This window comes from Dendrobates tinctorius, unplaced genomic scaffold (genome assembly GCF_039654945.1).
Source record: "Dendrobates tinctorius isolate UK_male_01 unplaced genomic scaffold, ASM3965494v1 ptg000114l, whole genome shotgun sequence".
Lineage (NCBI taxonomy): Eukaryota > Metazoa > Chordata > Amphibia > Anura > Dendrobatidae > Dendrobates > Dendrobates tinctorius.
Genome location: NW_027361782.1, coordinates 18,350,045 through 18,377,441, shown reverse-complemented (window position 1 = coordinate 18,377,441; position 27,397 = coordinate 18,350,045). Strand labels below are relative to the sequence as shown.

The window sequence follows — 27,397 nt, the reverse complement described above, 5'->3', positions numbered from 1 at the left end:
TAGGTAATCAACATATTAACAAACATTAATTGCAAAAAAATAAACTGCAAAGACTAATGCAATAGGTAGCAACCATTCGACAAATCAACAAACATCAATTCAGACTAAAACAAGAGTCAACTTTCAGACTCATATGAACAATAATACGTCTAGTATAATTAAGAATAAATGCTGTGTCATCACAACATTCATTTACCATTGTCATATATGGTGAAGTCAATTGGATATTAGTATGGCTGTGTTTGCTTTTAAGAGATTGAAAGTCGCTGGATAGAGTACTTTGAGAACTCCGGGTTTTACATATGTACTTTCATGACAACTGGAGGCTTTGCAGTACTTGCGATAAAATTAAATTTTGAGGGGAAAATTTGCAAAGCTAGAAAATTTTAATTTTAAAAGATTCTATCATCTCTAGTTGATACTTTAATATTATGATTAAAAAAAATCAAGTATTCACTTCTCTCACAGACTGATACAATGTACAATATCTTCCTGCATTTAGTTCTTCATCCACATCTCTGTACAAAAGCTATAAATACATGGAGTCTCATTCTGTAGAGGGCAGCCTTGTCTCAAGTACTAAACCATAACCTCACTCTTGATATTTTTTTCCTGACATAATCTTCTGTCATGCTGAAAACTATCTGGAGCATATTAAAATCAGAGTTTGCATGTGTGGAACAGTGTGAAAGAAACAAGTTAGCTTTCCCATCTGCAAATAATATTTATTCCGTCAGCCTTTAACAACCAATTACGTGCATCTTCTTCTGGATGATCTGCATCTGATTCTTATGAAGAGGTCAAATTCCCGGGTGATCTAGCAAGACGAGTCAGGAATGAGCTCGTCCGTCTACTAATGGAGGCAATGAAATGCACCATAAAAGCAGCAGAAGGTGCCGGTGAAAGGTGCCAGTGACGAGGCAATATGTGAGAGATGTGCGCCAGGTGTAAATTACTCTCTGACATGCACACATGCAGCAGCACGGACATGAGCTTGCTTTCGGGTTGGTGCATTAGAGATGCTACCCTACACATATTGCTTGGTGTGCCATGATCTGGGATGAATGTTTGTTTTTGCAATTAATGTTACTTTGCTACATTTGTATGCTAGTTTAAAACATGGGGTCCTAACTTTGATCCAATATGGGCAAAGGAACGCTATATTAAAATGCACTAAACTTAATAGCACAATACGAGAAAAGAATATAAATCGACCATAAGTCCCAGGATTAAAAAAAAAAATATATATATATATATATATATATATTTTATTGAGATACCAAAGTTAAATAACGCAACACATCAATGTATGAGATAAAAGATTCTGAAGAAGGCAACGGGCCGAAACGCGCGTTGGAGAGGGCGTCTATCCTAGGAGTCCAGGAGCAGTACACATTGTAAGTCACTTTCTGTATCCTCACTTCACTATTTATTCAAGCTGCACTGTCATTGCCTGGTCTTTTGACAAGCAATTTACATGTCGACATGTCCTGTGTCTTCCAGAATTATTTGCTTTGTCTGTTTGGCATACCAACTAGTGACACCTACTGGTTGCTTATATTATTGCACTGCACTTTATTGCCTTATGGTGCACTTTTCTTATATGCATGTATTAAAGTTGTTCATATGATGCACATTATTGATGTACATTATTTATTTTTTATATTTTTTTTTTAAAAACACTGATGTTGTTTATTATTCACTTTTTAATGCACTGTAAATTTATATGAATTATAATAATAATTTTTTTTACGATTTTACTTAAAAAAATGCTTTGTCCCAATTAATTTGCACAGCACTGTATGACGTTCAGATGTCCTACATTCCTTAGATTTTGCATTTTTGCATTGTAATGCAATGGTCTCTTGCTTAATAATCTTTCCATAAACACAATAACATTACTGATGATTTACCCTCTAATGAATTATTACATTTATTGTGATCTTCGGCAAACTATTGATTTTTCCCTATTGCAACCAGTCCATTCTGTCCCAACCTCTTTGTCTTCTGAGCTCAACTCTTTCTGCTCCAGACAATTCAATTTCTGAAACAGGAAGACACATCCCATTCACCGCCATGATAGATCTTACAGGACTCCTCCTCTGTCACCCGATCCCTGTTTTCTCACTCTGGCGGACGGCTATAAAGAGGCGCCTCCTATCCTTCTCGATTTACAGCATTGGGTTGTGCTACATTCCTAGGATTTTGCAATTTAGCATTGTAGCTCGATTGTGTCTTGTTTTCCAATCTTTGTATTGACACAATAATATTATTGATTATCCTCTAATTTAGTATTACATTTATTGTGATCTATGGCAAAACATTGATTAATGTAATAATTTTCCTCCATTTTTGCGTTATCTGATCGATCTTTTTTAATATGATGGTAATTATTTTTCTTCCCTCTTGATATTTATTCTAATAGATACTGTGCATTATTCTTATCGTTGGACTGATGTCAATTCTTCATTGGTGTGACGTATAGAAGGTTTTTGGGGTGTCTATAGTGGTTGCATTACACCATCTTCGCCTGGTTTTCTTTATGTGATGCATTATTTTAATACCAAATGTTTAATAAACTGCACAGACTTTTCATGATTATCGTCTGAACATGTTTTTTTTCAATGGGACTTGGAATATACATCTAGCATTATGTAAATATAGACTCTGGTTGATAGAGAGGAGAGCACTAAGCAATAATGCTTTATGATGGATGAGGCCAGGGCCATTTCCATAGACAAAGAAGACAAGGTGATGTGGAATATGTTATAGGATAGTAAAATACGAGAGACCAAGAACACATATAACATAGCATCAATCTAATTAACTTCCATGCACTTAACCAGTAAAGCGAAGCTCAGTAATATCCAGCGGAAGGCGTCCGTTATTTACTGCGCTCTCATCACCCAGGAAAGCTGCACATCCCTAATTCCTTTTCTCTGCTCTACCTTGTTAAATCTCATCTTTCTTGTATCACGCCATCTCAGAAATGATGTGTAAGGCGTTCTCCGCTGTCAAATAGTCCGGGGATTTAGAAGATGTTTTGAGTTAATACAAGTTGTACCTAATTATAATTCTGGAATTAATTCATAAGCATGAAATTAATTCTTGGTGTTGTCTGTAATATCCAATGTACACTGGTGTGCTAAAAGGGGTTATGAGTAGTGCTCTTCTTCAAATATACTTATTAAAGTCTATTCCAAAGACACATTCCCAGTGGGATTCAGTGTAGATCAGAAGTGGAGAATTACGGAAGGAATATTGTCTTAATTGCTCAGGTGGAAATATGTATCTAGGAAAATGAAAGTCATCTTGGGTAACATGTATGTCTGCAGAATCGGTGCAGATTTGCCTCCATGTTGGATGCTTTATTTATTATTCCCTGTGCTCCTTTCCATTCTGTGAAACCTCTTTGCCTTCTGGGGTCAGCTCATCTTTCTCCAGACTTGCATTTTCATTTTTTGCTCCCCTTCCTCCCAGAGCCATAATTTTTTTATTTTTTTGGACAAAATGGCCATGTGAGGGCTTTGTTTTTTTTGTGGGACGAGTTGTACTTTTGAACAGCGCCATTGGTTTTACCATGTCAAGTACTAGAAAACTGGAAAAAAATTCCAAGTGGGGTGAAATTGCAAGAAAAAGTGCCACCCCACACTTGTTTTTTGTTTGGCTTTTTTACTAGGTTCACTAAATGCTAAAACTGACCTGCCTTTATGATACTCCAGGTCATTGTGAGTTCATAGACACCAAACATGTTTAGGTTCTTTTTTGCTAAAGTGGTGAAAAAAAATTCCAAACTTTGTTAAAGAAAATTTTTAAATTTTTTTTCTTTTGGCAGGCTTCAATAGTCTCCATGGGAGACTAGACGCTGCCATAACCCGATCGGCTCTGCTACATACAGGCGATATATCAGATCACCTCTATATAGCAGAATTACTCACTTGCTATGAGTGCCGACTACCTGGTGGCGCTCACAGCAAGCCGGCACTGACAACAATAGAGGTCTCCAGGAGACCTCTGTTTGTCAAGCCAATGAACCAGTGACCCGCGATCACGTCATTGGGGTCACCGATGGGCGGATTTCCGGTGCGACGGCTGGAAGTGCAAGTTAAATGCCGCTGTCAGCGTTTGACAGCAGCATTTAACAGGTTAATAGCAGCGGGTGGATCGCGGTTCCACCCACGTCTATTCCGGGCACATGTCAGCTGTTCAAAACACCTGACATGCCCAGGGAAAGATGTGGGCTCAGCGCCGGAGCCCACATCAAAGGGAAGGAGTCCGACGTCGGTGTAAATTTACATCATCGTCGGAAAGGGGTTAATCATTATTAAGCATTAGGCTCTCATGGGGACGTTGTGGGAATGGATTGCTTAATGACAGCTATGAGCCAATGGGTGGCCCCCTGCAGAAATACACACTGACAGACACAGACAGAAGAGGGCCCCGATGCAAGAGCTACAGTATATATGGGCCCTTTGCAGTCCAATATCTCATCATAATGCACAATTCCTTCAGGTTGTACTAATGATATGTCAAGCCCTGGACCTACGCTATGGAGCTCATGGATGTTTGTCGTAAGCTTAAACAACCTACTGAAATATTCTGAATATCCAATTGACATTTATGCCACACTATACACAAAGTAGCAATAACTGCACCAACCATAGTAGAAACCAATGTCCCTTTCTGGATCATGCTGGATAACAATATACACTGCTCAAAAAAATAAAAAGAACACTAAAATCCCACATCCTAGGTATTTCTGAATGAAATATTCCAGTTGTAAAGCTTTATTCATTACATACTACAATGTACATGTAGTAAGGTGACCGGCTGGGGGGTGGTCCTCTTACTGCCGTGAACAGATTGAGACAGAGACTGAAGTGCATCCAACAGTACCTCTTTATTGACCGTCCTCTTGATGACCGCAGCAACATACAGCAGCAGCTAGACACTCTCCGCACACAGGCCCAGGTACCTTCGCTTCCTTCTTACTTCTGTATGATGGCCCTTGTGGCTCTTTCACTGCAGCTGCCCTAGGCCTACCACTACAGCACTTCGCCTGCCCGAGTCCGTCCGTCTTGTGGTACCCCCAGGCTCTCTCAGTCTGCGGCTTGTCTTGTCTCTCCGTCTGCAGCTTCTCTTGTCAGGGCCACCCCCTTGACTGTCTCAGATGTCAGTCCCTTCTGGAGCTTCAACACTGTACTTCTCTTCCTCAGGTCTACTCTTCTCTTCAGCTCCTCTCCCTGGACTGACTGACCGCTTCTAGAACCCTCTACCTGCTTTTTATCCCCCTCCTTGAGGATTCCTCCCAGAGTTCCTGTAACCCCGCCCCCCTTGACTGTGCGGTTTGTTAGTCATAAGCTGATGTTAAGTCCATTTCTCACAACTCTCTCTACTCCCATCTTGTGGCCAAACTGTAGCATTGCACCCATCTCCACTGTTTCAGCTGTCTCCCATCTATAAACGCAACAATCCACCCAAAGCACACCATACCTTTACCTTCCCACTGCAGACTGGTCCGTTCGTCAGTCCACCTCCCCTACATACACACAATCTAAACTACAACCACTAATTTCAATAAAGGGTCAAGTTTTGCGAAGAAATCCATATAATATTTACTTTTTATTGATCCAAAAAAATGAAAAAAAAACAATAATAAGCAGAATTTGTCATATAGGGGACGTTGTACAGACGTGATAAGTAATAAGGAGATGGAGAATTCAATTTGAAGCAATAAAACCTTTTTACAATAAAGATTGGTCAGTCAATACATCTCCATTTCCATATGGAATTACAGATTCAAGATAAATGGCAAACAAATTTAAAAACATTGTATATCATATGAGAGTCAAAAATTTCCTGGTCAACAGCAAAAAACTAGAAATACATTATATATATTTTGTAATAATCAGGAATTGATGAAGTTAATGGCTTACCTATAGGTTTTCAGTGTGCTGCAACTGCAGGATAACAATAGATTAGCGTATTGCCCCTCAATTCCTGGAGTAGTAAGGCCAATTCCAAGTAGTTGCGTTATATACAGAGATCCAGAATAAAAAATGGTGCTCACTAGAGATGAGCGACTTTGCCTTTTTTCAGGTCAAGTCGGGTTTCATGAAACCTGACTTTCTCAAAAGTCGGGTAGAACGAAATCGGCCGATTATCGTGAAAAGTCGAAGGCTGACTGAAACTCGAAACCCAATGCAAGTCAATGGGGAAGAGAAGTCGGCAGGGAGTGGAGGACATTAAACACACCTACAGTGCCCATTTGAATGGCAAAAACATCAATTTTTATTACTGAAGCTTGTCAACCTTAATTTACTTCATAATAATAGTTACGCACTGAAAACTGGGGGTTATTTGGCTAAAGTTGTGGAGGGGTAGGGCTGGCTCCAGGTTTTCATGTGCCCTGGGCCAAAGAGCGCCCCTTTAACACATACCACAACTCATGATGCTCCGATACGGTAGAGAAATAGCGGTAAAGTACAATGAAAAATACTTCACTTTTTACATCTAATGACTGATATCGATTTTAAATTCTCCAATAGCTCCAAAAACGGACAGTATATTACTCCATACAGAATTATGGGCACCGCATAGTGCGCTATACAGTGTAATGAGGCCCATATATTTCTCCATACAGAATCATTGGTCCCATATAATGTTTGAAACAGTAAATGATGAGCTCCACATAATGCAACAGTATATGTTGGTCCCCATGGATGAAGCTCCACTGTCTTATGGGCCCAAATAATGCTCCATATATAATGGGCCCCATTTCTAATGCTCCAGTGTATAATGGGCCCTGAAAATGCTGCTCCAGGGTCTGACGTCCACCTTTGGAATGCTCCAGTGTATGGTGGGCCCCATATATCATTCTCCAGAGTATAGTGCTCCCCAAAAATTGCTGTCTCAACATTGAAAACAATTAAATAAGTCTCCTTGCTAGGGAATCCCTGTACTAGTCTGGACTCCTCGTTGTCCCCATCTTCCATCTCTCTGCACTTGGACTGTTTAGGCAGAGGGTGTACAGATGTGATGTCATCGCGCTCTCTGATCAGAATATCACTGTCAGGACACGCGGAAGACGTCATGGCGGTGGAGCAGGGAGAGGTAAGTATTTCAACTTTGCAAGTGCTGTGATCCGGAGCAAGCAGGGGGGGCCCACTTGTTGTCGACGGCACTGGCACAGGGCCCCTCATAGTACGGCGGTGTGTGGCGGTGTGTCTGACGGCGGGTGGGCCCTCCGGCCTCCCACCGGCAGAGACACTTTTACGTACTATGAGGGGCCCTGTGCCAGTGCCATCGCCCATGAGTATGCCCCCCACACCTGCTCAAGGAACCTGCACTTTCATCTGCACCTTCCTCTTTGTCACCTTGTAAGGTGGTATAGAATGCGGGAAGTGGAACCTGAGCTTCCTCAGGGTCAGATTCTGGCTGTGTAGAGTGTGAGGGGAATGTAGTGGTCTGGGTCATTGTACCAGCAGAATCATCTAGCAGTGGCTGGGCATCAGTGCACTTATGGAGTGCGGTGGCCACAGTGGCATTACCTTCCTCCTAGGGAGTGTGATGTCATGCTTGGGGGCAACGAAGGATCTCTCTAGCAGCTCAACTAACACATAACACATTTTCCACTCCAGGCCAGCAGGGAGACCTCTGAACCTGACTGCTGAGGAGCTGCTCTCTGTGGTCGGGAGGAGGTAAGTTAGGGCACTCATTGCACGGAAGGGGAAGTGTGTGGACGTGAGAAGGGGAGCTGGAGGATGAGCAGAGTTAAGGCTCACTCCTAGCTGGAGCGCATGGTCCGGATTCCGGTCTCCGAGTTTGTAGGGACACTGACGTTCCTGCAGCAGAAACCGGAGGAAGTAGCAGCTGTAAATGCTCTGTACCCAGCTAAGGCTCGAAGGCCCCAGCATCGACGTGTGGGAGCCAGAAGGAAAAGGCTACGGCTGCCTGCCATACGAGAAAGTTCCAAAAGAGAGTCAACAGTGGGAACTTCATTGAACTCAGCACTGCGAGTACCTCAGATAAGCGCTAGAACGGAGGCCACACTACCTATCTGCAGAGAGAGAATTCCAAATTGGCTTCCAGGCTGACCAACTCCTTCTTCATCTGTACTCTGGGTCCTGGACGGCACTTACCAAGTACAAGTAAAGGAACTGCACGACTGTGTCTGTCATCTTTCTCCTGCGCCTGGCGCACGGCTCTGCTACATCCTGCACTGCACACCATCTACCAACTCTTTCATCTGCCCTGCGACTACGGCCCTACCTGTGCAGGGCTTCTACATCTTAGCTGCACCGCAACATCTGTCCCAGAGAAGCAACACTTCAGCGCTGGTCAATCTAATCAGAAACCACAGGTGGCATCACTTATCATTCACCTATAAACGTAATTCACCCCTTTGCATGGACGCCCAGGGCCACGGAACGGGTCACCACCACCGTGACACATCCCTGTGAGACACCGGCCCGGTACCGATTAACCCCACTGTCCTGGCTGGCCACCCACACTCTATGTCTGATTCATCTTGGACTTGGGAATTCACGATTTGACTTGATAACCCAGGCAAGGTATGATAGAAAGAGCTACATGGACTAATGTGGTGTGGCCTGCTGCATCATTCACTTTTTGGTGGGGGTGAAGGACACAAGGAAAGGGGTTCTTCCTGACTAGGAGCCAGCACTTGACGACTCAGTGCTTGCATTTTTTGAAACTTCAGAAGAGGAGGGCATATTTGCTGGAGTCTGTTTCGGCAATGTAAGCCAAAACCAGTTCCTCATGCTCCGCCTTTAAAAGCGGTTAACCTACTCCCAGAAAAGCTAGCCTTCCAGGCGTTCCGGAGCCAGACCATGACACAGGCTCAACACCTCCTGCCTTAGCTGCTATTGTGCTTTTGCCACTACCAGCAGATGCACTACCACCATCAGCACCAGCTGCCCCCCCCACGCCCACGTCCGCGGCCTCTTCCACCAAACTTCAAAATTTTGCAGAAAATAGACCCAAAATAACATCAGATATATGGCACTGTATCAGAAGCGTACAGCTCTATTCAGTCAAAGGATAATTGTCAATCTCCCTATATATTCCATCAGTCACAAAGAGACACTCACAGGCGCTGTATGGATTAGACAAGAATATAAAAATTAGACAAAGTGTACAGTATCATCAGATAGCAGGTACTTATAGTATAGTTTAAACATTCTAAATCTCCATAGATATTTTAGGAGGCACACACAGACAATCTCAGGCTCAGTTTTGGATTACAACACAATCTAAAAAGCCGTAAAACGGTAATGGATCTCAAGAGTACAGCTGTACACAGTGTAAGTGTCATTGTTGTCAATTTCAGTATTTATTTCCACAGTCAGAAAATAACTCTCACTTGGTTAGTTTGGATTAGACAAGAATATAACAAGCAGTAAATGGGTAATGTATCCCAAGCGTAGAGCTGTATACAGTGTTGGGGTAATTTTTAAATGTACATCTAAATTGCAGGAGTAACCCAAAGACACTCACACGCTCAGGATGGATCACACCACAATATAACAAGAAGATCCGCAAGAAATAATCACACATGTGGGACAATGTTACAGGTGTCAATGATACACTTAGAGTGTTGGTTGGAGGACGTCCTAGCAGAAAGGGTACAGTATCACCAGATACCAGGTATATATAGCATAGTTTAAACATTAACAATGTACTTTGATATATCAGGAGTAGTGTTGAGCCACCCCGCTAGTGTTTTGGTTCGTCGCACAGGAGGCAAGTTCGTCGAATGTTCGTCGAACGTTCGAAGAACACCATCGAGCCCCATTGAAAACAATGGCAGGCAAACACATACAAACACATAGAAATCAATTACAAAATACCTTTAAAGGTGTCCCAAAGCAGATCCGTTAACGACCGAGACTCCGGCATGCCCCCGCAGTATGCGTCAAGCTTACTAGAGGGATATGCGAGGCTCTGGCACGCGAGATCGAGCAATAACAGGTCTACCATGCCCTTACATGTCCGGGGCTGCATGTGCGCTACACTGAAAGGGCCAGCGTGTGTCGCATACAGGTGCAGATAACCCGCTGAACACCGTTAGTGATGGGGATCTGGGATTCCAATTATTACCCGCGAACGATGATTTCCCAGTAAGTGCAGGTCAACCGCAGTTCCGGAATTAGGCCTAACCGTCATTCCTGAAAAAAAGAAAAACTTACGTGTGCAAACCACAGGTGCTGTAGCTTACTTAACAGCTCGCCAGCCGTTCTCAGGCCCAGTATGGATTACACGTGATTGCACAAAGGTGAGAAAGGGTACCGTAACACCGCATAACTTGTATGGATAGCATAGTTTACACATTCAAAGTATATGTCTATAGATCAGGAGGCAGGCTCAGACGGTGTCAGGCCCAGTATGGATTTGACAGCCCAGACTACACAGCGGAGGAGCAGGGAGAGGTAAAGATTGCAAATGCTGTGGCCCTGCCCAAGCAAGGGGGGCCCACTCGTGGGAGTCGGTACTGGCACTGGGCCCCTCTTAGTATGGCGGTCTGTCTGACGGCGGGTGTGCACCCCCACCGTCAGAGACACTTGATTGCACTATGAGAGACCCTGTGCCAGTGCCCGCACCCAAGAGTCGACCTTACGACCTGTCCAGGGCAACGGCAATCGCACGGTTTCGTGCGCTAGGTGGTGATCATGGCCTTGGGGGGGGGAGGCAGCAAAGTTAGGGAGGTTTACATAGCATATGTTGATGTTGGACATTCAGCTGATGCAAAAGGCGAAATTGGTCAAGTCCCTGGAAGTGGAGGACCAAAGCAAGCCATTTTTCTGGCAACCTATGTGTCATCAGGGGAAGGTGGGACAAAATCCTTGGAAACCCATGCATGGTTCATTTTAATGAAGGTTGGAGCATCCACATTTTGGGTCGACAGACGGGTCCTTTTTTCTGTCAGGATTCATCCAGCAGCACTGAAGACTCTTTCCGATAGCACACTTGCAGCTGGGCAAGCGAGCTCCTGTAACGCATATTGTGCCAATTCAGGCCAGGTGTCCAGTTTAGCGGCCCAATAGTCAAAGGGGAATGACCTGTAAGGGAGAAGATCGACATGGGAGGAAAAGTAGTTTGTAACCATAGTTGACAAGTGCTGTCTCCTGTCACTTTCCATCGATGCAGTATTACCAGTCGTGTGAGCGGGACTTGAAAAATCAGTCCACAACATGGTCATGAAACCCCTGTCTCCAACGCCACTTCTGATGTGTACACCACGAACACCTCTTCCAAGCTGCCCCTGGCCCCTACGGCTCGTGTGAGAACCATCACCACTGCTGTGTGCTAGGAATGCCTCAACCAACCGGTTTACCAAACTAGCTTGTTTGTTAGCCAATATTAGGTCAAGGTTCTCCTGTGGCATGATGTTTTGGAATTTGCCTTTATAGCGTGGATCCAGGATGCTGGCCAACCAGTAGTTGTCATCATTCATCATTTTGGCAATGCGGGGGTCCCTTTTTAGGATCCGCAAGGCATAATCTGACATGTGGGCCAATGTTCCCGGTGTCAATGATGCACTGCGACTGCTTGGTGGAGGAGCACTTTCTGGCAAATCCACATCCCTCCTGTCACGCACAAACCCTGTACCAGACCTTGCCATGCCAACATTTTCTCTGGACACACGAGAAGCATCCTCCTCCCCTAAATAATCATCCCCGTCATCACCCTCCTCCTCCTCTTCCTCTTCTTCCTCCACATCGTCCAGGAGAGGTCCGGAGCAGACAATGGCTGACTGTCATCAAGGATTTCCTCCTCCTCTTTGTCAACCTCGGCTGCAGATGCCTGCTCCTTAATGTGCGTCAAAGTTTGCATGAGCAGACGCATAAGTGGGATGCTTATGATGGCGTCTTCTGCGCTTACCAGCCGTGTGCATTCCTCAAAACACTGAAGGACTTTACAGAGGTCTTTCAGCTTTGACCACTGCACACCTGTCAACTCCATGTCTGCCCTCAAAGTGCCTGTCCGGGTATCCTTCTACAAATGCATTATGGCCAGCCTCTGTTCGCACAGCCGCTCAACCATGTGCAGGGTGGAGTTCCACCTTGTTGCAATGTCGATAATTAGCCGGGGCTTGGGAAGGTGTAGCAATCGCTGCAGCTTCTGCATACGACTGGAGTGTACGGGCGACCAGCGGATGTGCGAGCACAGTTTTCGAACCTTCTGGAGCAGGCCTGTTAACTCCGGATAATTATTGAGGAAGCACTGCACCACCAGGTTCAAGGTGTGAGCCAAGCAAGGTATGTGTCTGAGTTTTGAAAGGGCTATGGCAGCCACAAAATTACGGCCGTTATCGCTAACTACCTTGCCTGCCTCAAGATGTAGACTGCCCAGCCATGACTCAGCTTGGTGCTGAAAGTAGTCGGCCAGTACCTCCGCGGTGTGTCTGTCGCCCAAACACATCATCTTCAACACAGCCTGCTGATGCTTTCCACTAGCTGATCGATAGGGGGACACCTCGTGTGCAACACTGGCAGCTGCGGATGGAGTGCTGCTGCGACTGCACTCTGGGGACGAGCTTTCGCTTCTAGAGGAGTAGGAGGAGGAGGGTTGAACGCCTACAGCCAACTGTTTCCTATACATTTGGTTAGGCAGCAATGTCCCACCACCGCTGTCCCCTGTGGACCCTGCATCCACCACATTAACCCAGTGCGCAGTGATGGACACGTAACGGCCCTGGCCATGCCTACTGGACCATGCATAAGTTGTGAGGTGCACCTTTCCACTCACTGATTGCTTGAGTGCATGGACAATGCGGTCCTTCACATGAAGGTGGAGGGCTGGGATGGCTTTTCGAGAAAAGAAGTGGCGACTGGGTAGTTCATAGTGTGGTACTGCGTAGGCCATGAGTTCGCGGAAAGCTGCGCTTTCCACCAACCGATAGGGCATCATCTCTAACGAGATTAGTTTAGCAATGTAGGCGTTCAAACCCTGTGAACGCGGATGAGAGGATGAATACTTTCTTGTCCTACTCATAGTCTCTGGCAGGGTGAGCTGGACTTGAGAGCTGCCTATGGTGGAACTAGCAGTGGACAGGGCGGACTGAGAGAGGGTTGATGATGGTGATGGAGTTGGTGTTCTTTCTGATGGCCTAGATTCAGTCTTTCGTTGATATAACATTGTGATTCCCTGACAGCTTTGGCCTTGCAACGACACCTCAACATTTGCTGCTGTGGTAACCGGTGGGCTTATAGTGGGGAAAACAGTGTACCGTTGCTGACTAGCTTCTTTGGGAGCATTTGCACATGTGGTACTTGAGGTTTGGTGTTCCGTCCACGCTTGCAAGTGCATGGTGGTTAAATGTCTAAGCATGCAACTGGTATTCAAATTTTTCAGATTTTTCCCTCGGCTAAAGGTCTTTGCGCACTTCTTACAGATAACCTTGGCCTGATCATTAGGATTTTGTTCAAAAAAGTGCCACACTGCACTCTTCCTACTATGGAAGACATTTTGCATCTTTGCACGCTGTGCTATTTTGACCGTCTGGCCAAGCAGTCCAGCAAATTTTTGGCTTTTTGTAACCCGTTTTTGGACTGCTCCGTGCCTGCCAGATAACAGCTGTTGCGATGTCGATGCCTGCTGAGGATGCTCCTCCTCCTCTTCGGAGCTATTGGCAGCGGCACCCTCTTCCCCAAATGGATGCCAATCTGGGTCAACAACTGGGCCATCCTTCACCTCCTCTTCAATCTCATGTTCACCTTCCTCTGTGTCACCGTGTACGGTGGTATAGTATGCGGGAAGGGGCACCTGAGTTTCATCAGGGTCAGAATCTGGCTCAGTACACTGCGAGGACAATGTCGTGCTCTGAGAGAATGCACCAGCAGAATCATCTATCAGTGGCTGTGCATCAGTGCACTCCATGTCAGATTCATCTTGGCCTGGGTAATTCACTTGATAACCCAGGCATGGTATGTGAAAAAAGCTCCATGGAGTAATCTGTTGTGTGGCCTGCCGCATCCTTCAATTTTGGTTGGGGTGAAGGACACAAAGAAAGGTGTGGTTCATGACCATGAGCCTCCAAAGACGACTCAGTGCTTTTATTTTTTAAAAGTTCAGAAGAGGAGGCGATAGAGCTGGAGGCTGAGTCAGCAATGTAGGCCAAAACTTGTTCCTGAAGCTCCGGCTTTAAAAGAGGTTTACCTACTCCCAGAAAAGGGAGCCTTCGAGGCCTAGTGGAGCCAGACGATGACGCAGGCTCAACACCTCCTGCATTAGGTGTTATTTTGCTTTTATCACTACCAGCAGATCCAACACCAACACCATCATTAACAGCTGGCAACCCCCGCCCACTAACACGGCCTCTTACACCACACTTCCTCATTTTTTTTGAAAAATGTACCCACAATTCCACCAACGATATGGAACTATAACACAAGGTACAAGGTGTATATAGGACAGGGGAGAATTTAATTCTCCGACCACTTCTGGACACTGATGTATTGTGTCAGGCCCAGTGTATATCACACTGCTGTATGACAGGCTGAATTTGGCAGGTGTGAAAAATGTTATATAGGACGGGAGAAATGGAATGTCTTTACACACTTCTGGACACTAATGTATTGTGTCAGGCCCAGTGTATATCACACCGCTGTATGACAGGCTGAATTTGGCAGGTGTGAAAAATGTTATATAGGATGGGAGAAATGGAATGTCCTTACACACCTCTGGACACTGATGTATTGTGTCAGGCCCAGTGTATATCACACCGCTGTATGACAGGCTGAATTTGGCAGGTGTGAAAAATGTTATATAGGACGGGAGAAATGGAATGTCCTTACACACTTCTGGACACTGATGTATTGTGTCAGGCCCAGTGTATATCACACCGCTGTATGACAGGCTGAATTTGGCAGGTGTGAAAAATGTTATATAGGACGGGAGAAATGGAATGTCCTTACACACTTCTGGACACTGATGTATTGTGTCAGGCCCAGTGTATATCACACCGCTGTATGACAGGCTGAATTTGGCAGGTGTGAAAAATGCTATATAGGACGGGAGAAATGGAATGTCCTTACACACTTCTGGACACTGATGTATTGTGTCAGGCCCAGTGTATATCACACCGCTTTATGACAGGCTGAATTTGGCAGGTGTGAAAAATGTTATATAGGACAGGACAGGATTGGAATCTCCCTAGAGTGTAGGTCTGTAAGAACGGAACAACTCCTCGACTTATCCTTACAGAGTCACACCCTTAGCTTCACTGTGGCTGTGATAACAGCCGTTACATGGTACTGAGAGAGCAGCGTGCACGTACACCGCTGTCCGGTCTATGTTAAATTGTCAAGCTCCGTGTTTTTGTATACGGACTGACACACGCTGTCTCTCTATAGTTTTGAAGGTAATCAAACAGCAAATAGACTAGACTGTTTGAAAAACAGACAAAACTATAAAGTGGAGGTCTGTAAGAACGTAACAACTCCTCGACTTATCCTTAGAGAGTCACACCCTTAGCTTCACTGTGGCCGTGATAACAGCCATTACACGGTACTGTGTGAGGAGCGTACAATGCTGTACGGTGTGAAAAAATGCACGCTCAGTATCTCACCAGGACAAAAAAAAGGATTGCTTTTAAAAAGCAGTTTGCAGAGCAGTGTGAAACCAGCAATGCAGCTATAAGGCAGCCTAACAACCAACAGACCTGATCCATCAAAATTTAGCCTCCCCTTTCACTGCACAGTGACTGGTGTGTTGTACAGGCAAAATCGCTAGCAGCAGCAGATGATTTTTTTTATTTTTCCCTGCCTAACGCTCTCCCTACAGAATCTGCAGGAGCAGCAGCTAGTCCTATACTGAGATCAGCAGAAGTAAGATGGCAGTCGGCGTGCACGCCCTTTTATACCCCCTGTGACACCCCCCAAAGCAAGCCAATCACTTGCATGCCCTTCTCAAAGATGGTGGGGACCGCTGCCTATGTCATCACGTTGCCCACAGTGTCCGTTCTTCCTCATTGTCTGAAAAAGGGTGCTGAAGCATCTTTTGAAACGTGACTTTGGCGCTAAAGTTGCCGACCTCGTGGCCGACCTCACGCTGAGGTCGGGTTTCGTTTCATGAAACCCAACTTTGGCGAAAGTCGACAACTTTTGAATTTTTTCGACCCGCTTCGCTCAACTCTATTGGTGAGAATTTGAATCTCACTGTAGATTGGAGGACGCTGAACTATTGTCTCAGGCCCAGTAGAGATTACACCGCAATGTGACAGGCAGAAATTAGCTGGTGTATGAGAAGGCAGAAGCTGTATATAGTATTGGTGAGAATGTGAATCTTACTGTAGATTGGAGGACGCTGAACTATTGTCTCAGGCCCAGTAGAAATTACACCGCAATGTGACAGGCAGAAATTGGCTGGTATATGAGAAGACAGATCTGTATAGAGTATAGGTGAGAATTTGAATCGCACTGTAGATTGGAGGACGCTGAACTATTGTCTCAGGCCCTGTAGAGATTACACCACAATGTGACAGGCAGAAATTGGCTGGTGTATGAGAAGGCAGAAGCTGTATAGAGTATTGGTGAGAATTTGAATCTCACTGTAGATTGGAGGACGCTGAACTATTGTCTCAGGCCCAGTAGAGATTACACCGCAATGTGACAGGCAGAAATTGGCTGGTGTATGAGAAGATAGAAGCTGTATAGAGTATTGTTGAGAATTTGAATCTCTCTGTAGATTGGAGGACGCGGAACTATTGTCTCAGGCCCAGTAGAGATTACACCACAATGTGACAGGCAGAAATTGGCTGGTGTATGAGAAGACAGAAGCTGTATAGAGTATTTGTGAGAATTTGAATCTCACTGTAGATTGGAGGATGCTGAACTATTGTCTCAGGCCCAGGACAGATTACACCACAATGTGACAGGCAGAAATTGCCTAGTGTATAACTAACTACAAGGTGTATATAGAATTGGGCAGAATTGGAATCTCCCTAGAGTGTAGGTCTGTAAGAACGGACAAACTCCTCTGCTTTTTCTTACAGAGTCACACACAGCTTCAATTTGGCCGCTGAACTATTGTCTCTGGCCCAGGAAAGATTACACCGCAATGTGACAGGCAGAAATTGCCTACTGTATGACTAACTACAAGGTGTATATAGAATTGGGCAGAATTGGAATCTCCCTAGAGTGTAGGTATGTAAGAACGGACAAACTCCTCGGCTTTTCCTTACAGAGTCAGACACAGATAGCTTCAATTTCGCCGTGATAACAGCCTGTACACGGTACTGTGTGAAGAGCGTACACCGCTGTATGGTGTGTTAAAAAATGAACGCTCAGTAACGCACCAGGACAAAAAAATAAAATTTGGATTGCTTTGAATAAAGCAGTTTGCTCAGCAGTGTGAAAACAGCAATGCAGCTATCAGGGAGCCTTAAAAGGCAGTCTATTAACCAACAGAGCTAATGCACCAAAATACAGCCTCCCCTTGCACTGCACAGTAACTGGTGTGTTGTACAGGCAAAATCGCTAGCAGCAGAAGTAGTTTTTGGTATCTTCTTCCCTCCCTAACGCTCTCCCTACAGAATCAGCAGCAGCAGCAGCTCTCCCTATTCTGAGATCAGCATAAGTAACATGGCGGTCGGCGTGCACGCCCTTTTATACCCCCTGTGACGCCACACAAAGCAAGCCAATCACTTGCATGCCCTTCACAAACATGGTGGTAACCGCTGCCTATGTCATCACATTGCCCACAGTGTCCGTTCTTCCTGATTGGCTGAAAAAGAGCGCAAAAGCATCTTTTGAAACGCGACTTTGGCGCGATGGTCGCCGACCTCGTGGTCGACCTCATGCTAAGGTCGGGTTTCGTTTCATGAAACCCGACTTTGGCGAAAGTCGGCGACTTTTTAATTTTTTCGACCCGTTTCGCTCAACTCTAGTGCTCACTGCTCAGTAGTGTGTGTGACCTACATGCGCCTGTATGACCTCCGTACAATGGCTGAGCTTGCTCCGGATGAGGTGGAAGATGTTCTTCTGAGGGATCTCCTCTCAGACCTGAATTAAGGCATCAATCAACTCCTGAACAGTCTGTGGTGCAACGTGGCGTTGTTTGATGGCACAAGACATGATGTCCCAGATGTGCTCAATTGGATTCAGGTCTGAGGAATGGAAAGGCCAGTCCATAGCATCAATGCCTTTATCATGCAGGAACTGCTGACATACTCCAGTCACATGAGTTGTAGCATTGTCATGCATCAGAAGGAACCCAGGGCCCAGTGCACTTGCATATGGTCTCACAATGGGTCTGATAATTTCATCCCGGTTCCTAAACATGTTGCGTTTCTGTGTGTTCGACGGGCACATAAAAATGACACATCCGCATACATCCGCATGTCCTGCATACCCAATGTTAAAGATAGGTACGCAGGATGCATGGAGAAGTAGGCGGAGCTAAACAGAAGAAATACAAAAGTAGGCGAAGCTTGACGGAAGAAGAACGCAGCCCTCCGCAGCTCAGCCGAATGCTAATGTGAAACCAGCCTAACTGAGCAACTCTGTGGGTTGTAGACACCACCTCATGCTACTGTACAGTACCTCTAGGGGTGAGAGCAATGACAAAACACAAACGTGACCAAAACAACAGCCAAAAAGGATGAGAACAGAGAAATGGTCCATGGTCACCCTCCTTGCCGAACCGCTCCTTTCTAGGTGTTGTCTTGCTAATTGTTGTCTGTTCCATTTTCACAACAACAGGAGACATTGATTCACAATTGGTGCTGCTTCATAACTGGACAGGTTGATTTCACAGAAGTGTGATTGAATTGGAGTTACATTGTGTTGCTTAAGTGCTCCCTTTATTTGATTGATCAGCGCATATGAGCATGAACTACGCCAAAAGTGATATAAATTGACATATAGCAGGTGAATGGGATGCTGTGGATAAATGTAGGCTATTTATTGGAATCTTTACTGGTGTAAATGCCAAAAATAGGAGAAAAACATATTGTATGTTAGCATAGCCTTACATAAACTGCCACAACACAACGCAATGGAGATACATGGACAAGTGCACCTTTTCCTAGCAGTGATCTCAGAAGCAGGACCACAACAATCTTCAGAGCAGAACCATGAAAGCAAGAAAATCGATTGATACAGACTTGTCTTTCTCATAGTGTGCTACTTTCTAAACTCTGAATGCCAATATCAGGCAACGGTGTAAACTGTGAATTATTAAGGGGACACAGACACTTCTTCAGTGGGGACCATGTCCTATTTATAGGTGGGTTTCAACCATCGTACATCTGCAGGTTTATAAATTCATTTGAGAGCTTTCTACTTCGATCTCTACTTTGATTTTCTAAAAATTGAATGTTAAATAATAATAATCAGAAATACAAGCGCAGCGTGAATGGTGTGTTCAAAGTGAACAGAGAAAATTCAAGAATATTATTTAACAGAAGTCCCTGATTTCATCATCAAGGGAATCAGTGCACACAAACACATACAACCCCTCTGCCAATGTGAGGCAGGTAAAAGCCGATAAAAAGAACTCATGCCAGTAGACATTATGGTAATTTCTGCATTATACACAGCTGACTTTCCATATTAGGAGGATCAGAATACAGTCAATGAACTCTTTGAGAGCTTTTTTGATCAATAACATTAAATTCTTCATAATAATCTGCTGTCCTCTCTACTCTCTGAAAAGTCCATTTCTAGAAAACAAGAACAAGAAGTAAAAAATGGCTTAGTATGTAAGGGACAACTGTTACTGAACAGGGTCAGACAATCATTGAGAAAAAATCTAGGGGATACAGAGACAAGCACAGAAGTAAAGATTTGCTATACCATCCACTCTATCACAGTCTGGCCCAAGACTCATAACTACTATAATATTGTCCCTAATGTAAAAGAATAGAACTGCTATAATGCAGCTCCCTATGTGCAAGAATATAACTGTTATAATACTGCTCCTATGTACAAGACTATAACTACTATAATACTGCCCCTATGTACAAGAATATAACTACTATAACACTGCCCCTATGTACAAGAATATAACTACTATAATACTGCCCCTTGTACAAGAATATAACTACTATAATACTGCCCCTATGTACAAGAATATAACTACTATAATACTGCCCCTATGTACAAGAATATAACTACTATAATACTGCTCCTATGTACAAGAATATAACTACTATAATACTGCTACTATGCAGAAGAATATAACTACTATAATGCTGCAATACACAATAATATAACTACTAGAATACTGCTCCTATACACAAAATATAACTACTATAATACTGCTCCTATGTACAAGAATATAACTAATATAATACTGCCCCTATGTGCAAGAATATAACTACTATAATACTGCTCCTATGTACAAGAATATAACTACTATAATACTGCTCCTATGTACAAGAATATAACTGCTATAATACTGCCCCTATGTACAAGAATATAGCTACTATAACACTGCTCCTATGTACAAGAATATAACTACTATAATACTGCTCCTATATAGAAGAATATAACTACTATAATACTGCCCCCTATGTACAAGAATATAACTACTATAATACTGCCCCCTATGTACAAGAATATAACTACTATAATATTGCTCCTATGCACAAGAATATAACTACTATAATACTGCTCCTATGCAGAAGAATATAACTACTAGAATACTGCTTCTATACACAAAAATATAACTACTATAATACTGCCCCTATGTACAAGAAAATATCTACTATAATAATGCTCCTATGTACAAGAATCTAACTAGTACTATAATACTGTCCCTATGTACAGGAATATAACTACTATAATACTGCTCCTATGTACAATAATATAACTACTATAATACTGCTCCTATGTACAAGAATATTACTATAATACTGTCTCCTATGTATAAGAATATAACTACTATAATACTGCCACCTAGGTATACTGTAAGAATGTACAAGAATATAACTGCTATAATACTGCCCCTATGCGCAAGATATAACTACTATAATACTGCCCCCTATGTACAAGAATATAGCTACTATAATACTGCCCATATGTACAAGAATATAACTACTATAATACTGATCCTATGTACAAGAATATTATTATAATACTGCTCCCTATGTACAAGAATAAAACTACTATAATACAGCTCCCTCTGTGCAAGAATATAACTACTATAATACTGCCCCTATGTACAAGAATATAACTACTATAATACTGCTCCTATGTACAAGAATATAACTACTATAATACTGCTCCTATGTACAAGAATATAACTACTATAATACTGCCCCCTATGTACAAGACTATAACTACTATAATACTGCCCCTTATGTACAAGAATATAACTACTATAATACTGCTCCCTATGTACAAGAATCTAACTATTATAATACTGCCCACTATGTACAAGAATATAACTACCATAGCTGCTAAAATACTGCCCCTATGTATAAGAATATACAGTGGGTAAGGAAAGTATTCAGACCCCTTTAAATATTTCACTCTTTGTTTCATTGCAGGCAGTTGGTAAATTCAAAAAAGTTCATTTTTTTTTCTCATTAACGTACACTCTGCACCCCATCCTGACTGAAAAAAAACAGAAATGAAGAAATTTTTGCATGTTTTGAGAGGTCTTAGAACTGCTATTTTTTAAAAAAAATGCCAATGTTTCCTGAAGCATTCTTCCCTTTAAAATCTTGGTGGGTTTTCCCACCTGAAAAAAATGTTAGCTTATGTCCACACAATGTATTTTAGGGTGGGCACACTCTGCAACATGCCTGAAGAAATGCTCATAAATCGTTCAAAATTAATGAACATACCAGTATGTATTTTTATGGAAAATCGTCTTGTGCATATGTTCAGGCTTCTAAGCGGCTTTTAATCATGTTAGGTTTCAAAAGACACCAAGTGCCATTTACAGGCGTCTTCCCAGAAGATTCTCTATTATTACATTACTAGTGAATGGGAAGACTTGACGGTTCACTTTGGCATCTTTTCAACTGTTTTTTCATCATTTTCCCTTTCAAAACCTCCATTGGTTTCTTCTATGTTGAATGGAGGAAAAAACAACTTTAAAATTTCAGTACAAAAATGACTTCAAAGAGCTGGACAAACGCTAAAAAAAACAACGCAAACAACAATCCTGCAGATTGTCAAAAATCAACTATATAATCGTCTACCTCTGTCTGTTTGTAACGGAAATCCTGCGTCGCTGATTGGTCGCGCCTGGCCGGCCGTGACCAATCAGCGACAGGTGCAGTTCGGCGCGAATTGGCGTGGAATTCGAACAATGCATGCCAACGCTACCATCGGGAGATCTGTGGCGCTAGCAGCTGATGACCAGACGGTTGCCGCGGGTCATCTCCTGCCGCACGGATTTGCCGCAATCAGCGATATTGGTGTGGAATTTAAAGGGGATCTGTCACCCCATTTTTGACCTATCAGCTGCAGCCCCCGCCATCAGGGGCTTATCTACAGCATTCTGTAATGCTGTAGATAAGCTCCAGATGAAACCTGAAAGATAAGAAAAAAGAGTTAGATTATACTCATCCTGGCGTTTGGTCTGGTCCGATGGGTTTCGCTGTCCCGTCCGGCGCCTTCCATCTTCATACAATGACGTCCTCCTCCTGCACATGTGTACTTTATCGGCCCTGTTGAGGGCAGAGCAGAGTACTGCAATGCGCAGGCGCCGGACCTCTCTGACCTTTCCTGGCGCCTGAGCACTGCAGTATTTTACTCTGCCCTCAACAGGGCAGATAAACTACGTGTGCTCAGGAGCCGATGGAGAAGCAAGGAGGAGGATATCATTGTATGAAGATGGGAGGCGCCGGACCGCGACACCCACCGCACCCGCCCCGCCCCCCGGTTAGTATAATCTAATGTGTTTTTCTTATTTTTCAGGTTTCATCGGGGGCTTATCTACAGCATTACAGAATGCTGTAGATAAGCCCCTGATGGCGGTGGCCCCAGCTTATGGGGCAAAAATGGGGTGACAGATTCCCTTTAAATAAACTACATAGTACATACATATTCTAGAATACCCGATGCGTTACAATCGGGCAACCATCTAGTGTTAAATAAATGCCAGTGTTTTAGAAAGGGCCAGAAAAAGACATTATGAGCACAAATCACAACAGATCTAAAGTATTTCTGCAGGATTTCTTGCTTTAGGATCGTCCCTTGAACTGCTATTATTTTTTATTAATTTTGTCTGTCGGTAATAAAGTTACTTGCAGATCATCCCTCCTCTCCCTCAGCCTGCATCGTTTGCTCATTATTGAGATTTCACTAAGAGTTTTCACAATTCAGATTGCATATTTTTTTCTTGTAGAGATGTCTGTTCTGAATTATCAGCGATCTCCCGTATAGAATGGATATTATTCCTATAATTATACAATTATACCTTCTAGGAACATACAGTAGATACTACTCCATAATTTACTGTCTCATTCTACACAACCAAAGCTTTGCACCCACTTGGCAGCTGTTTCTGTCTCCTCCTAATAACACCAACCTAATATGTCGCTAATTTCCACATTTCTCAGATGTTGTCATTATAGAAAAAAAATCCCACTGTTTATCTGTGATTCCTATATATTCTGAACATTGCCATCAATTTCCTGATTACTCTGCAGAAAGCGTGCGTCTCCCGCCCTCTGCTCCCACTGACTTGCAGCATACGGCTTTGAAATATCAATAAAATTACGCAGATTTAAGCAGTTGACAGCTTTAATGATCAGAGGAAACTTGCAGAGAAATGCTTGATATTATTTTAGCGAGAACCTTAATTTTTAGAGCCAGAAATGAGTAAAACGTGTTAACAGCTCAAAATGTTCAATGACTGAAATTATTAAGTGCATTCACACATCAACTTAATAATATATTAAAAAGTTGCCGAAGTTTTACTCTAGAGTTTTAAAATCACAGTTTCTAGTGAAAATCCTACAGGAAAAACATGCGTGATTGATGATTATTTTTATTGAGTGTGTAACACTATGTAGCAAAATCAAATAAGTTATCGATAATAATTAATTGACTAATTTAATAACTCATACATTAACATTGACAACCTTATTCATTACATGCTGTTTTTTTGCATCTTTTACTTTTTGGGTCTTGCGGCTTCTGTTGCCATTTTTTGGGGCCAACTTCTTCAAAATGGCACATTTACATTAATGCATTTTGCACAAAATCAAAAATGCTCTTAATTTCTTAGTTTTTTTTTGCACTTTTTTTCAGCCAAAAGTTGAATGATCTGTTTCACACAACACTATAATTTTCTCAAAGTGAATTTGGCTTAAATAAAACAGTTACAACACTGGAAAAGCAAAACAACAAAAATGTACTAATGAATTGGATCCTTAATCCCTGTAGAAAGAAGTATTGTAGTATTATGTTTTTTATTTTTTTATATGTTTGAATTAAAAAAAAAAGAATTACACTAAATAAACCCAACAATAAGTTTTAAAATCTATTTTCTCTATAGATGAGTGAACACATTCAAATTTGCCTCAAATTTTGCAAAAAAAAATTTGATTTGGCCAATTTATTGCAGGCTTTTAGAGTAATGACAACTTCTTGATCATAATTATTGTATTCTTTTTCTCTGAGGTGTGTCTTGTTATATGTGGAATGACATAATTATAATTGGCTTTAACATTTGAAAGATGTCAGTCCGGTGAGAAAGCATTTTGTGGAATAAAAGGCGATTCTCTATATTACTTGATGAAGGATCGTCATTTCAGTTAGCACAGCTCAAAACTGTGAATTATTGAGCCTTCACAGGAGTTGCGTCTACACACCTCGCTCAAGTGAGCAGATTATTACCCTCACCCACAAAGTTCTCCATGGCTCAGCACCACCCTACATCTCCTCCCTTTTTTCAGTATACCACCCTACCCGTGCTCTCCGTTCTGCTGATGACCTGAGGTTAGCATCCTCAATAATCAGAACCTCCCACTCCCGTCTCCAAGACTATACACGTGCTGCGCCAATTCTTTGGAATGCACTTCCCAGGTCAATATAATTATCCCCAATCCCCACAATTTTAAGCGTGTCCTGAAAATGCATTTATTCAGACTGGCCTACCGCCTCAACACATTAATATCCCTGTGTGGCACAGCCGAAAGTTTTACCATAACCAGGTTCCCCGCATCATGTCCCCACATGCTTTATGCATCCATTAGCCCTCTGTGTCTGTACTGTTACACACTTAACATTATGGCTGGTCCATACAATCAGGGTAACTGTTACCACCCACCTTTCGTGTCTCCCTTTTTTCCTCATAGATTGTAAGCTTGCGAGCAGGGCCCTCATTCCTCTTGGTATTTGTTATAATCTATGTGATTATTGTTATGCTGTAATGTCTATTGTCTGTACAAATCCCCTTTGAAATGTAAAGTGCTGCGGAATATGTCGGCACTATAGAAATAACATTTATTATTATTATTATTATTATTATTACCTGGATCTACATTCTCTTTTTATAAGGTAGCACTCTACGGTCTGGTGCACACTGTTTCCCTACAGCGTTTTCTTTTTATAATTGTAATTACACCACTTTGGAGTAAATACAAACTATTCAGTAACTTTTTTTAACTCTTATCTTGCAGGTGGAAGATGAAATATAACACAGTCATTTTTATTCTCCATTGTACATTTTGAATCATTCTCCATTTAACAGGTCCTTCAGGTCTGTACAATTACACTGATACCAAATTTAAAAAAGTTTTATTTTATGTTTCTGTACTCTTGCATAACAAAAACAATTTAAAATGTCATTTGTTTTACCACATTCTGAGATAATTAATTATTATTTTTTTGGCAACATTGCTTGCAGCCTCTTTTGATAACATTTTATGGTACATAAAATATTTTAAGAACTTTTTATTCTACTATTATTTCATCATCACATATTCAAATAGGAGGATATGTATGATGGGAATATGGGCACGGGCCTATGGGATGGAGGATGTGTGATGGGTATATGGGCACGGGACTATGGGATGGCGGATATGTATATGGGCACGGGACTATGGGATGGAGGATGTGTGATGGGTATATGGGCACGGGACTATGGGATGGCGGATATGTATATGGGCACGGGACTATGGGATGGAGGATGTGTGATGGGTATATGGGCACTGGACTATGGGATGGAGGATATGTATGATGGGTATATGGGCGTGGGACTATGAGATGAAGGATGTGTGATGGGTATATGGGCACTCGACTATGGGATGGCGAATATGTATGATGGGTATATGGGCAAGGGACTATGGGATGTAGGATGTGTGATGGGTATATGGGCATGGGACTATGGGATGGAGAATATGTATGATGGGTATATGGGCACGGGCCTATGGGATGGAGGATGTGTGTTGGGTATATGGGCACAGGCCTATGGGATGGAGGATATGTATGATGGGTATATGGGCACAGGACTATGGGATGGCAGATATGTATATGGGAACGGGACTATGGGATGGAGGATGTGTGATGGGTATATAGGCACTGGACTATGGGATGGAGAATATGTATGATGGGTATATGGGGATGGGACTATGGGATGGAGAATATGTATGATGGGTATATGGGCATGGGACTATGGGATGGAGAATATGTATGATGGGTATATGAGCATGGGACTATGGGATGGAGGATGTGTGATGGGTATATGGGCACTCGACTATGGGATGGAGGATATGTATGATGGGTATATGGGCACGGGCCTATGGGATCGTGGATATGTATGATGGGTATATGGACATGGGACTGTGGGATGGAGAATATGTATGATGGGCATGTGGGCATGGGACTATGGGATGGAGAATATGTATGATGGGTATATGGGCATGGGACTATGGGATGGAGGATATGTATGATGGGTATATGGGCACGGGCCTATGGGATCGTGGATATGTATGATGGGTATATGGGCACGGGACTATGGGATGGAGGATAATTATAATTTGCTATAACTCACCACAGTTAGTTACTATGCCTGAGCAGCGCCGGGCTCTTCAACATGCTTCTTGATTAGTTGTACTACACTATTTATTTTGTTTCTCTTTGATTCATATGTTTAGCTGCTGTTTTCTTTCACCTCTACCGTCCTTTTACACATTCTGCGCACTTTCACTACATCAGTCCCTATCTTCTCCCCTCTTCCATGTGTAGCACAGAGGCTCTACTGACATTCCTCAATCACTGCAAACCATCAACTAGCACCATACAGCACACAAAATGGTCACACAAATCATTGAATCACCTGCTCTCTCTTTTTTTCTCCTTCTCTTCCCATCCCAGCCCTCCTTCCACTAGTATATATAACTTATATTCTGCAGCACACAGAAAATCTGCTAATCGTATCAACATTCAGTGCAATCTTCTCCTGTTTC

The 27,397-nt window shown here is 43.0% G+C and overlaps 1 long non-coding RNA gene across 1 annotated transcript in view; it reads left to right on the top strand.

Annotated features, from left to right (window-relative positions):
* LOC141101105 (uncharacterized) overlaps positions 1-27,397 on the top strand; it is a 104,321-nt gene that overhangs the window by 12,092 nt on the left and 64,832 nt on the right. The window contains exon 2 of the long non-coding RNA XR_012234891.1: positions 25,610-25,689. This is a non-coding gene — a long non-coding RNA (uncharacterized lncRNA). The remainder of the gene's footprint in view (positions 1-25,609; positions 25,690-27,397) is intronic.